Source organism: Anopheles coluzzii, chromosome 3, assembly GCF_943734685.1.
Source record: "Anopheles coluzzii chromosome 3, AcolN3, whole genome shotgun sequence".
Classification (NCBI taxonomy): domain Eukaryota; kingdom Metazoa; phylum Arthropoda; class Insecta; order Diptera; family Culicidae; genus Anopheles; species Anopheles coluzzii.
Window position 1 is genome coordinate 86,010,653 of NC_064671.1, and position 14,633 is coordinate 86,025,285.

Consider the following 14,633-nt stretch of genomic DNA (forward strand, 5'->3'; position numbering starts at 1 on the left):
ACAGCTGTTGAAAAACATCTTGCAAGCAATGAAAAATGTTGTTGACATTCTAAATTGACTCGGAAAATCCTGTAACATCTTGCACCTGGTGAATAGCAAAGTTTACATTCCAAAAATGGCTTGGAAACCCCTGTCATTTGGTTCCCCAGACCTTTACAAAATGTTTTTGATGTCAGCGCGAGAAATACGCGGTAAACTAGTCCAATAAACAACGGCACACATAATAATGGCGCATAATAAAATTTGACATGAGAACATTATGAACATTATTTTCGGTAAAGACGGTTTCCACTGATTTTTCATGTCCATGTCGTTCCATCATTCTATTTTTATGCATTACAATAGTCTCCACAAAAGCGCATCATAAACCCATCACTTAAGGTCCGCTACGATGGTTCAATGCGAAAGTTCGACTTCCGTTCTGTTACTTCCAACTTCACAATCCTTGGGATCAGATCTACTTTTAGAAGCTGAATATAGAAATGTCGTAAGATAAACTTGGATGTGTTGTGCATCAAGAAGGTGCCTAAATAGACTACAGGTGAGTTCTTGATGGATGGAGAATTCAATGGAGATTGGCAGAGATAGCGAGTGAAATGTTGGCTGAGGACTTAGTATGAAACTTCTAATGAAACTAGCTGTCAAATGAAGATTTGTCAAAGTACACCGGATGGACCAACCTGTAGTAATATATGGTCCATGATGTGGATATCAATTCAGTACAAAACAGAGCCTACTACTTGTACCACGTGTTTGTCGGTTGAGCCTAAAATGCTTAAAATGAACTGACTATTGAACCCGGTTTGCGACTCAGTGTAGAAGAATCTTCGGCGTCGAAATTGAGTCGTAAAATGGGTCGAAATTTGGACATTTCGTGAGATGATGTTACTGGTTTGCTTAAGGAGATAAAAGATTGCTTTTTTGTTAGTATTTTGATCAGTTGGAAGTATTCACTCGATCACTTAATGGACCTTAAACCATAAACCACATATTTCAAGCGTCGCAACTGGAAAATCACTCGTCTCAAAATGGAACACGTCCCTCTCGTTCTGGTTGCGATAATTATGTTTATGATTTAACAAGCTCACAAAAAGCTGTCCGCTTGTCCACTCTTCCTACCATCATCATAATTCGTCACACTGCAACACATATACACACGCTTGCGCGTACAAAGTGTGAAATAACACTTCTAATATTCAGCGCACCGCGCTGCTCCGCCCGGGTCCAGTACAAAACGGATGTCGTTCATTAACTGATCAAATTATGATAATTAACACTCCCATTCTCGCGCTCCAGCTCTCTCTCTCTCTCTAGTCCAGTAGTGTCGTTCTGCACTATGGTCACTAAACGTGCGCTGCCACGCATTGATGTTAATTAAAGATTAGAGAATGTGTTTTTTTTCGCCCTCCCCGGGGAAGTGATTTGAATGTTTGAACCTTTCACTAAACCCCAGGAACAGCCACCAAGCAATGCCGGTTGGCACCCGACGAAACACACGCTGTGGGTATGTATTGTGATTTGTTGTGAAAAGCCCCTGGAAGCACTTGAGAATCGTGCGTGTTCCACGGAACTGTACGCACCAGCATATAACGTGGCCATGAGGGAAATGGGAAGTAGAGCCCATCATCCTCATTTACCTCGATTTCGGAAGAGCGTACACCCTACCCCATACCCCGGATGTGGTAATTGTTTAGGGCGGTCGGGCACAAGCTGACCGAGCAGGCATCGTTAAGGGTTGTTTTGGTGCTGCTGCTGCTGCTACTAAATGATTTGATTTTTCTACTGAATTTAATTTAATATACATTTTTCTAATTTCAATACGAAAGTGGCACTCTTTATACGCACACACAAGGCCACAACGGGACAGCTCCTTCACAGCTGGCAACAGCAGCTGGCAAAGTAACACGATTCCTACCGTTTGCGCTGTTTGTTTCACACCTTTTTTTTGCTAACGATCGTTTAGCTTCTGCAATGTCCCTCTCCTTTGGGGTTTGGTATAATTTTTTGCAAATTAGTTGCTAATTTATGACCAAAGCGTTACCTCTCGCCTAAACGTTCACCCGTCGCAAGCAGGGTTACAGGACGCAACGTACAGTATTTAGTTCTTTATGTTGCAATCTTGCTGGTAACATATCAGCAAAACCATCTCTTTGACATCTGTTTCCGTTTCACCTGGTACTTGGTGCTGTGATGCAACATGATCTTCAGGCATTTGCGACGAATTGTTTTGAGAAAGGATAGAGCAGAATAAAAGGTAAAGGGTTACACTATTCCGGAAATAAATTAAAACAATGCTGAAGAGTTTATGTAACCAATTTGCAATTATTAAGCAAAATGTATCTTTTTTGTTAAAACTTCCTTCTAAATACAAAAAATAAAATAAAATTAACAAAGCTACTTCACTAAAGATTGTTACCAGGCGTAGCCGATACGTTACAGGCTCATAAGAGGTTAGCTCATGTATGATTGTATGTAATGGTTGATATACTGGAGCATAGTTATTTAAAAAACGTTAAAAACTGTTAGAATCGGTCTTTTAAAGTGTATGAAAAGTATTATAGTTCCTTTCAAACAGAAAACTATGTTGTAATTTATCTTTGTTTGTATACTTTTGTCGAAATCCAATATGGCGGAGTGCGGAACTGTCAATTGGGTATGGAAAGCACAACCCGGATGATGGCATATTGTTCCGCTGACAGGCTGAATTTTCAGCTTTCTAGCTAGAATAGATAAAGGGTCCTAAAATATACCCAAATTCAGTACTACTGCATAGACATGCAAGATACAGAGGTTTTCCATAAGATGTGATAAGGCAGGTTCACTTTAGGTACATTAGATGATATAATTATGCCTTGTTTGTGATTAAAACTAAACAAGCTGAAACCCCCTGCAAATGGTTGATATTTGATGTGCTACAACTATGATAATGACTTCAACCATGACTAAGAACTCAACGGATGAAATCCCAAAATTCAACTATCAAATTGAAGTACATGACTACGACCTTGTCAGAGCATCGACAGGCTATCGAATGAAGTGTAATCCCAAGTGACATTTGCTCGAAATTGTTTTCCCAAATTTGCTCGATTAGTACTCGATACGCCTGAAATTGTGGATTTGTGTGTGATCAAGTGTGTTGAAAGCGCCAAGATTTGGTGTGTTCGTAAATTAGACGTTCCTCTATCGATGGATGATGCCGTCGAGCTCATTTTTCATTCATAGCTATGGTTTAAGAATAAAATGGGTACATGACCAACTATAACGATAAGAAACATCATTTTCAAGCGAATCTAGAAGAAAGTAACGAAAAAACCGCATCACAGTTGATTTTAAAGGACTTTTTCCAAATTCCCTTAAACTGGTGCAGTTTAAGGGAACTTTAAGGCTCCAGTTTAAAGGAATTTGCTCAAATTCCCGATTATTCGTGCACGAAAATATCAATTGGGATGTTCGATGCGCGACTTTATGTTGTCCTTCTAACACAGAACCAATGCAAACTCATTAGATTATCATATCACAAAATCATATCATATCAAGTGTCACAATTTAAGGGAATTTGTGGTATTCAGTTTGTATCTGCAATTCAATGTCAAAAGTCATTTAAAGGGAATTGATAAGCTAAACGATGCAAAAAAAGGATACGAAACTATGAGAAAATCACCATTAAAATTTGCCACAGGAAGAAGGTCATTCTTCACATTAAAACCAAGTTCATCACACAAGCAGATGTCAAAGTAAACACAACCCTTAAGGCTGCTGCTAAAAGTACTGTGCTTGCTACCGGTTCCACCTAAATGCAGTGATTTACGCCGAACACGGTTAGCATAAGCTGGCAAGAAGATTGTTTTTCTCATCGTAAAATTTGCCGGACATTCCTGGTGAACACCAATGGAATCATAATTTAACCACGCTTGACAGTGCCACCAGAGCCTTGCGAGCAGCAGTGATCGCCCCCAGGCTCGGTCCCCGTTCGTCCACAGAACACACAGAAGAAAGAATTTCAATTCTGCATAATCAATTTTTCTTCTCTGATCTCCTATCCCTGCCACCAGAGTTGTCTGTCTTTCCTCCCCACGGTGGCGCGTCATGCACCGCTGCTTGGCCGGACTGGAGAAGCAAACTGCTTCTGTTGCGGTTCGTTTTATGATTTAAAAACAATCGTAATCGTCATTTTATCGTCGTCGTTCCGTTAGGTGGAAACGACGCTAAAAGAAACAAATGTCATTTGCTACGGAAAGAAGGGCAATGTGGAGTTGGGTGAGAGGCCCCACATTAAATCGAATTGCATTTGTATCTGTATTTTTTTAGTCTTTCCTTCCCCCTCCCCACTAGCAATGATTTTGATTGTTTCAGTACAAAATTACAGAACAACAATGTTGTTAGTGTGGCGTGTCTGTACATACGCAGTAAGCACCGCAAATGAGCAAGACTGTCTTTTCTACGCATGGGACGGCAGCCATAGACAATTATATACCACCCATCCCATCTACCCCCAGAGCTTCCCCTCAGGCTGACACACGAGCAGGAAGGGTTCGTGGGGGTTGTGGAGATAATTGGTAGCGTGTAAAGCGAATATGCTACCTTCAAATGTCACATCACGGTGCGTGTGTGTGTACACCAAAGGCGGGGATGGGCATGTGAAGAGGAATTTAATTCTACTCCCCCACTCACCAGTCGTCGTCGGCCCTTAACGGCCATTAACGTTTCCCCCCACGTGGCGGGACACGGAGGGTCGGATGTGCAGCATTGTGTCAGACGGTTCACGGTTCACATGCACAATTCAACCGAAAACAAAATCATCATCCCTAGCCATGTGTGTCGGGGAATCTTGATGTGTTTTTTTACTTTTAATTTGATGCCATTTATAAAATTTCTTCACTTTTCACATTGTGAGTGAGGGTGCGTAAATTTACAACCATGTGGCTCTCATGGCACACCTTCGGAAGGTTCCATGGAATAAGGTTATTAGTAGTTTATGTTAATGCCCTAATCGGTTGTATTTACTCATCCAGTAGATGACATCATCTTCAAAACATTTGATGTTAGTATCCCAATATTCGTATATTTGAAGCAATCATATGATCAGAGCCTGTTTGGAACTACAAAGATGTAGAGCAAGTTCTTGCTACTTGATTATTGGAGTAAAAATAATCCTAATTTTCCAATAATGTCCACGTGCTGCCATCCTTTAGTTCTGAAGTTCTAACAAAACTTGAGATGTTACCAAGACACAGCCGTTCATTAAACTAACTGATACAACAAGCTGAAAGACTTCAGCAATTTCACAAGATATTGGAACCCTTGGATGATATTGTCCAGAGTTAATTTTCAACTCCACCCTTACAAATGAATTGCACACTCTGTTCCGTTCGATCGTGTTGATCTCTTTTAACCAAAACGACCAATATTGCACATAATCCGCAGACATCCTTGAGAAGGAGAGAAAGTGGCGTTCGACCCATAATGATGTCCGTGCCACTGGTTGTCGTGACACAGATTCGTGCCACCGGACGTGATTACACGCTATTCTCGCGCACTTCTGATACATCGTTGGAACGCTCAGAATGTTCAGATTACTTTCCGTGAGAATCACCCAACAACAGTTAACGTAAGAACTGAGCTCAATCCAGAAGACATCTTATCTTATCCGTAATCATGTTGAAGTTGAAGGAGATTTTTTCAAAAATCTAAAGTCTGAAAGCAACTTCCTTATACTCGCCCAGAGACATGCGGATAACGTTAATTGGAGGTTTGCTAATTGCATCCCACATGTTTTGAGGATAGTACTTAACGCGAATCTCAAACCTAACGTCTATCTGAAGAAGAAAGACCTCTTTAACATCTGTGAACATCTTCTTGAAGTGGCAATTAATTTGAGTTGAGAAAAATGTATGTGTGCGTGAATGACTTCGTCCAGTAATGTCCAACAAATTCCTTCCAAATCTTCAAGAACAATCAAAAGGTACAGCCACATCCTGAAAGTACCATCATGACTTTTCACTTTCCAGAGCGATCAGGTCTAAAATTCAAATGAGCTTAGTATTAAGCCTGTGTACTTCTACTTTAGCGATGCTGTGAAGACATCAGTTCATATTGCCATGAGAAGTTAGATCCTCCAAATGTAAGAAATGTTTGTTTAGTGTCTTTTTTTACATTTATGCAAAATTGCGCTTGTTTTGAATTTTGTTCGAGATTTTATCTGTTGAAATGCAGAAGTCTAAAAGATTGAAGCCATCGTTGCCGATTTTAAGCCAAATTAGGGCCTAAACAACTACGCTACAAGATTACCCGACAGAAGATCAACAAAACTGTGCGAATTTTAATGGAATTTCTTTAAATCCTCACTATTTATAGCATTAATATGATCTAATCAAAACACATATTTTGAATCATTAAAGTTTTAATTTAAATTTGTTTCCACACACAAACACACATTCAAACGCAAACTTGAAATGCACATTAATCGTCTTCATCCCCTCGAACCGATTAGCTCTCTTCCGTTTTATTTTGTGAAAGGGGGTTTTCTAATGTGTGTTTTTTTTCCATCTCCCAACCCTGATTAAAAACCTACCACCCCACCGAGCATAAAATATTCATTTTAAAACGGTTTCTTCTCTCCCCACCACCAGCACACGAGCTTTGCGCGAAGAGAAACTAACGCATCAATTCCCACAAACATCCCCTCGCGTACCACCGCAGAGACGATGTCATTTTGAACGTCATTTTGGGACCGGAGGGAAGGGGGGGATTGTCCAATTTCCCTCCCACGAACATATGCACACACACACGCTTAAACACAGTTTTTTTCATTGCTTCCTACAACATCACGCGCGCGCTCCTCCGAAAATCAGCATGAAGGTGTGGAGAACTAATTTAAATTAAAATATCCAGTCAATAAACCCCTAGCACACACACAGAAACACACAAACACGGCCAGCCCGCCCAGTCTGGGGGCATCACACATCTCGCGCATTTCTCGCGCTACTTTCCCCCCGTTCTCGCCGTTCTTTGCGCCGCTCGTACGCCATCCTCCTTCATTTCCATCAACCCTCGATTTAAAAAAAAAAAGAAAAAAACCGGGCCAGCGGGGGTGGAGTAAGCTGTGGGTAAGGTAAAACTTTTTAACGATACATACATACTTTCAGAACGCAAAGCGGGGAAAAACAGGCAACCGGCCATAAGGGAGGGGAGGAGAGAGCAAAAGCGCAGAGAAGAAATCTTCCAAAATGAATAAATTGACAAAGTCAGGAGGAGGCGAATCAAGCCGGTGTCGTTCGAGGGCGGAGGTGGTGTATGGCACAAGGACGACGAAACGGGGTGAGGGGAGGGATCCCGATGAGACAACAATCGAAAAATATCCGTATGCATTGAGAAAACAGACCGGCTTGGGCGGCCGGCAATGGGAGAGGAGGTGTGTGGAAAAGAACAACATTAAAATAAGGTATCGAAGAAACAAAAAAATGATCTCTCCTGCTCTTTCTCGTTCTCTCTTGCTCTTGCTCTTACACACACACACTAACACACACTCATCGAAGATCTCTAAATTGTCTCTTTTTCCGTTTTTGTCGTCCTCCTCGTTTCCATGCGTCTTTCCATCCTGCTCATTCTAGGGCAGTTTTCTCGCTCTCCCCTCTCTCTTTCACTGCTTCTCTCGCTCTAACTCGCTGCTTCTCACTCAAACCACCACCGTCGTGCTTTAAACGAGACCCTTTCGCTTCTCAATCAGTAACGATGTATTTTCTCGATATTGTCAATCAATACCACCCCCGGTACACAACCCCTAACAGCCAGTCCCCCCGTGTGTTTGCATACACCCCTTCCGCTCTGTTTTACAACCCCTTTATTGTGTGTTTCTTTTAATTCTCCTTTTTCAATCCATTTAAAATTCAACCGAAAACGAACAAAAACGATATTTTTATTCCAAAAAAATACAATTCAAACACACACACACACACACACACACACACACACACACACACACACACACACACACACATGATCGGAGGGAGTGGAGTTCCGCGAAATTTCCTCACCCCGTTTCCATCTCACCCCTATTTCCGACTCCCCATTCCAGTATGCAAACGATCCACACACACACACACACACACACACACACGGACAGACCTTTCGGCTTACTTGTCTTTCCTTGCCGGGCCTATTTTTCTGTAGTTCTGCGCGAATTCGAACGAGAAAAAAGGAGTTCCCTAAAGTTGCACTCCCTCAACCTTTAATTTCGCATTTCTTTTCCTTACCATACACACACACACACGCGCGCACGCGAACGCCAAGAAGCTGTCGTTCCCCTGGGCAACCACCGCGGGCAACCGTTACCCCTTCCGGCTACTTGGACGGAAGGCTCGTAAAATGTTATTTTGCAAAAATCGCAAACCATCGCCGAATCAGAAGGGACGCGGACGGGGACCCACGTGAAACGAAACTGAAGAAGATTCACGCATAAATGCTAACCCCTTTTTTTGAAAACAAAACAGCAAAAAGAAAAAAATACAGCACATTAGAAGGAAACGTGAAGGAAAGTGACAGAATGAGCAAACAAAAAAAAAAAGCGTCGTCCTTACTGTTCCACACAACAAGGGGTAAGTAAAAAGAAAATACACACATGAACGGGGTACGAAGACGAACAAACAAATGTAGGAGAACCGAGCAACACACAACACACAGTAAGCATTGAACAAAAAAAAAACAGCACACGGCCACACAGGAAACCGATGCTGTCGAAGACACGATTTATGTCGCACTCGTTACACCGTACCGCTCACACGCACACACACACACACACCTTCCGTTATGATTATTTGCACCACACACTCGCATGTATATATTCGCGCACCCGTCGAGGGCCAAAGAACCGTGTTCCGGGGTGCAAGAAGGGCTGCGAAACGCCGCTGAACCAAAAAAGCCCGGCAACAAACGTTCTAAAGCGAAATAAACGCACACACACACAACTGCACACATGGCAGCATTATGGAATATTGAAATTGGATGCGTGTGTGTGTGTGTGCGTGTTCGCGAATATTTCAAACTCGTGTGCGGTTGTTCCAGGGGACGCAAAAATGTCGAGACAAAAGGGGGCACGTTTCTTAGGCAACCAGGTGCGGTGGAAGGGTAAGGAGGGAGGGTTGCAGGGGCATCCCTTTTTCCCAGGTGCGTAGATTTTGTATTCTTTTTGTTTAATGATTTTTGTTGTGAATCGATTTTTTTCAATAATATATATTATTTTTTTAAACTTCCGTTTTTATGAGAGTTTTTGTTCTCAATACATGTTTCTTTTTTATGCAAAATAATTCACCGTGTTTTTTCGGCTTTGCTACACTTTGATGCATGCACTTTACACACACTTACACTTTTTTCCAAACACAAGCGCGCATACACAAACACACACAGAGAAAGACGCGGATGTGCATTGTATGTACACGCACTGCCGAGCGAGATATTTCTCGACTTGCGCTACACTTGCACTTTAGAGCGAAAGCAACACAGCAGCAAGAGTGAGAGAGAGAGAGAAGAGCGCACCCATCAACACGAGAGAGAAAGAGCAGAAGAGCTGACAGGAAAAAAAAACGACCCAGCCAACAAAATTTAAACAAAGAAGCAGCTAGAACGGGATAGAATACGAGCGCGTGAGCGAGCAGAACGAATCGTGAGCGAGTGAGAGAGCTAACAGCTATTTCGCTCACACATCGCGAAACGCGAATCGAAGCTGCCAAACTGGCTCTTCTTTCCCAGTCCGATGGGTGTGTGAGTGTGTATGTGCGCTTTTTTTTGCTTTACTTCTTCCTTACGCATCTGAAGTAAAACTTTCAATGGAAAATAAAACAAACCAAGACGAACGGTGGTGATGATGGTGGCAAAGGGGGGAGAGGACTTTTATCCTCCCTCGTCTCTCACACCGTTTGATTTTGCGTGTATGCGTGCCTGTATTGCAAGGGATGGATGGCGAGGAAATGCAAACCCCTCCCCCCCCCGCATGGGTGGAGAAGCGAAGGAAGGACAACTTGAATATTAATCCCCCGCGCGCGCGTTCTATATTTCTGCCATTTTTGTTTCCCGATTTTTTTTTTCTTCTTTTTTTTGTGTATCTTTTGCTCTCTTCTACCGTTGCCTCTGCACTCTTAATCTTGGAAACGGAGCATATTCACCTTGATTTTTGATTCTGCACAACACCCGCACACGCAACACACACACAGAGTTACACGAACATATCCACAGATACTTCTTGCTTGCTTCTGCAGGCCACAGACACTTCAATTTCGAACTCCAAACAAAAAAATGGATAAGAATCGAACGCACGCCCCAGAAGCTGTTGTCTTGCGTTTGGGTATTTTTTGGGTGCACCACAAGAATGGAATATTTTCTTCTAAACTTCCTGAATATTCTATCACATCAAACACGTACGCATGCAGCACACAAACACATCAAAGCACACCGGGGCCCCGGGAAGGGCGTTAATTTGATTCACACCAGCCAGAGCAACGATGTTCCCGCAACGAAAATTCGTCGTTTCGAGCAGCAGCAGCCGCGCGGGCAGCCCCCATTCAATTTGGATAATTTACTCCCGTTTAGCTTTTACTTCAGCACCATCGGCGAAGGAGAAGAAGGAGAATGGGGCACCCCCAAAACACACCAGCACCAGCAGCACCAGCCCCACCAACAGGAGAGGGGTGGTTTTGATTGATGCTCTACCGCTCACTCACGGGCACAACACACTGCCGATGCGACGCACACTGGATGGATGATTTTGTTGCTGTCGATTTTTGCATAAAATCAAAACTTTATATCCACGTTTGTAAATTTTTCACTCCTAAACACACACACCTTTATTTTGTGCGTTTGTTTAATTAAAAAACAGTCTCGCACCAAGGGCCCCTTGGATGGAGGCTGCTTAACGGGCTGCCGGCTGCGAGCGCCACACAGAACACTGCACTGTGTTGAATGGGAAATTGCACAGGGAGAGCGAACAAGCGGACGCACGTCCGTCCGCGTCGAAGGATTTTTTTGTTTTGATGGAATCTCTCTCTCGCGCGCGCACACACACGTACGGGCGGGCCAGTCGACTCTCGGTTGCGGTTTGTTGCCGTCTCTTACTTTCTGATTGGATGGAGCACACTCTTTCGCTTTCTCGCTCTTCCTCTCGATCTTTCTCTCTCGTTTTGCAACCCCCGCTCGCGACGCACTTTCAACCCTTGTGGAACGAAAACCAATACATACGACGGTTGTACGCACACTGCTAGAGCTGCCTGTGAATGGACAGACGCACACTGCTGAATGGCATTCGTTAGGCGGTGGTCTGACCGTTGTGTGATGATTGAGAGTTGAAATTATTTGTACTGGTGCCTGAAGTTTGTTATTGTTTTTGTTACATTTGTAGGCAACTGGTTTTGGCGCGATGTTGGTGAATGTGATTTATTTTTCTTTGGCATTATAAAATAATAAAAAGTGTAACAATTATTCAAAAGACAGGTAAAATGAGTTAAATGCGCACGTTGTTTGCAAGTTCAGAAATAGATGTATTCAAATGCTAATCAACATCAATTTTTGCAGGCTCAGACTCTAAAAAAAGGAATGCAATTCTGGCAAATGTCGCGTGCAACATAAAGGCAGTGGTCTATTTAAATTTTGCAATATGTTTAAACAATTAATTCAGAATTCATTTTTAGCTCTACGAAAGCGTGAAATTATTTATCAAATAAAATTAAAATCTAGCTGGTCTCATGGTACAGTAGTCAACTCGTACAATTTAACAACATGCCCGTCATGGGTTCAAGCCCCAAATGGACCGTGCCACTATACGTAGGACTGACTATCCTGCTATGGGGAGAATCAAAAAGTCACTGAAAGCCAAGCCCACAAGTAGTGGTACAGGCAGGCCTTGACCGACAACGGTTTTTGAGCCAGAAGAAGAAGAAAATTAAAATATTTTTTTAAGTAACTTTAATATTTACTAAATTTTGAATATTTTGAACCCCGTTTGTTATTAATCTATACGAGAATGATGTTTTTTTTTATTAAATGGAAAGAAGCATTATTTATACATGCTAGCTTTATGTACACATAAGTCTCACATAATTGTATTACAGTCTGATCTCACAGGCAGTGACTGACCAAGAGTTGGTTACAAAAATGTCACCAAGCATCTGATGATCGCACCAACTGTTTGACTGTCACGTCTGATTATCACAGTGACATGCTTTCGTTTCAGTCGGAATTTGTCACCGCCAGTGTTGTTAATTGAAGTGTAGTGAATAAAGAATGCGATACTTAAAACAGTATCCGTTTATAACACTTGTCATGACTATGTCAGTGACTTTTTGCATATCACAGTAAAAAAAGTCATACCAAAGTGACTGACCAAGCATTGGTTGCTAAAATGTCACCTAGCATGTATTGGACATACCAACATGGATTTTGTTTCAGTCAGCATTTTTTATGACATTGACAGTGACATTTTGCAACACTGTACCCAACTAAAAAAGATCCAACCAGTGAGACTACACTATAGCAATAATGAAGCTGATATTTCTAATTAAAAACTGTTCATAATTTATCAGAAATTCATACTTATTTTGATTTCTTATTGGGTTCTGTAAGTAAAGTAATAGTTGCACATCAACTGTAAAAACGTTTAAGATTTTAAAACCAACAAATATTTCATCCAAAATGAAACAAAAATTAGATGAAAAATATTAACTATTTGATTAATCAAACGGTTGTGCTGAAGACAATTTTGCTTTGATAAAACTTTACCAAAACATGATAATTGAAACCTTAAAATCAACCAATCGAGCCTCTAACAAAATGGAATGAATGAGCAAAATGATGAATGATGTTAAGCGCTCTGTCGAATCATTAATTTTACCCAAATGTGTTAAGTATTTTCATGCTACATCCCCCTGGTGCTTTTTTATATTGCAGTAAAACACAAAAACTACAATCCATACTGTACGTGGGGAAAACACGTTCTATCATTAGCGCAGCAACGTCACAGAACATTTTTATTCTACGGCGTTCTCTCGAGATTGCAACCAACACGATAACGACTCATGCCTTGCATCGAATCCATTTATCTTTCTTCTGTAATGATAATGAAAAAAAGGTTTTAAAAATGTTGTGTACAGAAAGAAAAACATCCAATACGCAATCGCGGCCGCCAACCCAAATGCGCTTTGCGCAAGATATGCACAGACTGCGCGTAATGTGATACGTTTTGTGCAAGCGAGATAAAAATCGCTCCCAAAAGGAAGGATGCACTGTAAATATTGAAACAGCTTTTGAGCCTAGAAGGCTCTAGGATCGTTGTTGGCACAAACACACACGAACCTACAGCCATCATTTCACACGACTGGGAATGGGAAGGAAGCCAGCAGTAGGACCGGATTCCACAGATTTTTCTTCCATAATAATTATTGCTTAAGAAAGCGGCCACACTAAAACCAATGGGAAACAGGGCCATAATGAAACATTAAGTCGCTTACCTTTGGTATGTGTGCTTGTGTGTGTGTTTGGTTGCTGCTTTCCTCTTTCGTTCACACCTTCTTCTTTCTTCTTCTCGGGGCCTCCCGGGGTTTTATCGCTCCCGGGAGAGGGTGAAGCTTCACCGAACCCGAAAACCGAAAATGATCATTCTGTCAGCTTTTTTACAACCCCCGTACAACCCGGTGCACTTCTCCATTCAAGAATATGTCCTTTTTGCCCGTGTCTGTCCAGACACTTTCGTGTCTTTTTCTTCCCCACACACACACACACACACGCACACACGTATGTACTTTGTCTTCCCAGGTTCATCAACTGTATCCATCATCCATCATGTTTCCGTTCCGTGTTAGGTTCTGCTGATTGTTGCTGTTGCTGCTGCTGCTGCCTATAGTGCCTTGGAATATCCTTTCCCTTCGTTTGCTTTGTTTATCGACGAAAGAAAGAAAGAGAGGAAGAAGAAGAAGAAGAAGAAGAAAACCGCTTGATGACAAAGCGGATGCGCTGCCCCGAAGGACTCGCCCTCGGAAGACTGTAAGCAAAACCTGAACGCATACCTTAACGCTGCGCTGGCCAAAAACGCTGGGATCGTGCACGCCGTGTTGCAGGGTGAAACACTGGAACTGGTTTGTTACTTCGTAGGGAAAAATCGAAAACGAAAACAATTGTGAAACAATAACCGATTCAGAGCCCTTGAAAGGCCGGCTTCGCTTGGTGTTGGTTAAAGAAGAGGACACGGAATGCAATATTACATTAGCACACGAGCACACACACACACGGGCACAGCTCTAGTGGCTAATTTGTACTGCTGCTGGATGGAAATTATTAAAAAAAAAACGTTGGTCTTTGTGTGAACAATCCCAATGTCCTTCAAAAAAACGGTCCGCGCGTTTTGAGCACAAATGAATAAAACGCGAAAGGGAAGGGAAGTTGCTTTATCGTGAAGGGATGGTGGAATAAAACCCGAAAACTGGAAGGACAGCCCATCCCCGCCGTACACACACACACACACACACACACGCTATAATTAATGGTTGTTATGGTTCATAACGCATCCAGTGCCTTCTGCTGCTGCTGCTGCTAATGCGTTCGGCCCTGGGCTGCAGCCTACTGAGGTGACAAGCATTTCCTTCCGCATAGGCTGT

General features: G+C 42.3%; 1 protein-coding gene across 2 annotated transcripts in view; it reads right to left on the reverse strand.

Moving 5' to 3' along the window:
- LOC120955905 (uncharacterized) overlaps positions 1–11,351 on the reverse strand; it is a 30,386-nt gene extending 19,035 nt beyond the window's left edge. Inside the window, exon 1 of one of the 2 annotated variants that reach the window (XM_049608890.1) lies at positions 10,834–11,351. The gene's annotated coding sequence lies outside the window, so the exon portion shown is untranslated. Of the gene's footprint in view, positions 1–10,157; positions 10,813–10,833 lie in introns of those variants that run through there. The other variant, XM_040377124.2, reaches the window with a different exon arrangement.
- Between the last annotated feature and the right edge of the window lie 3,282 nt (positions 11,352–14,633).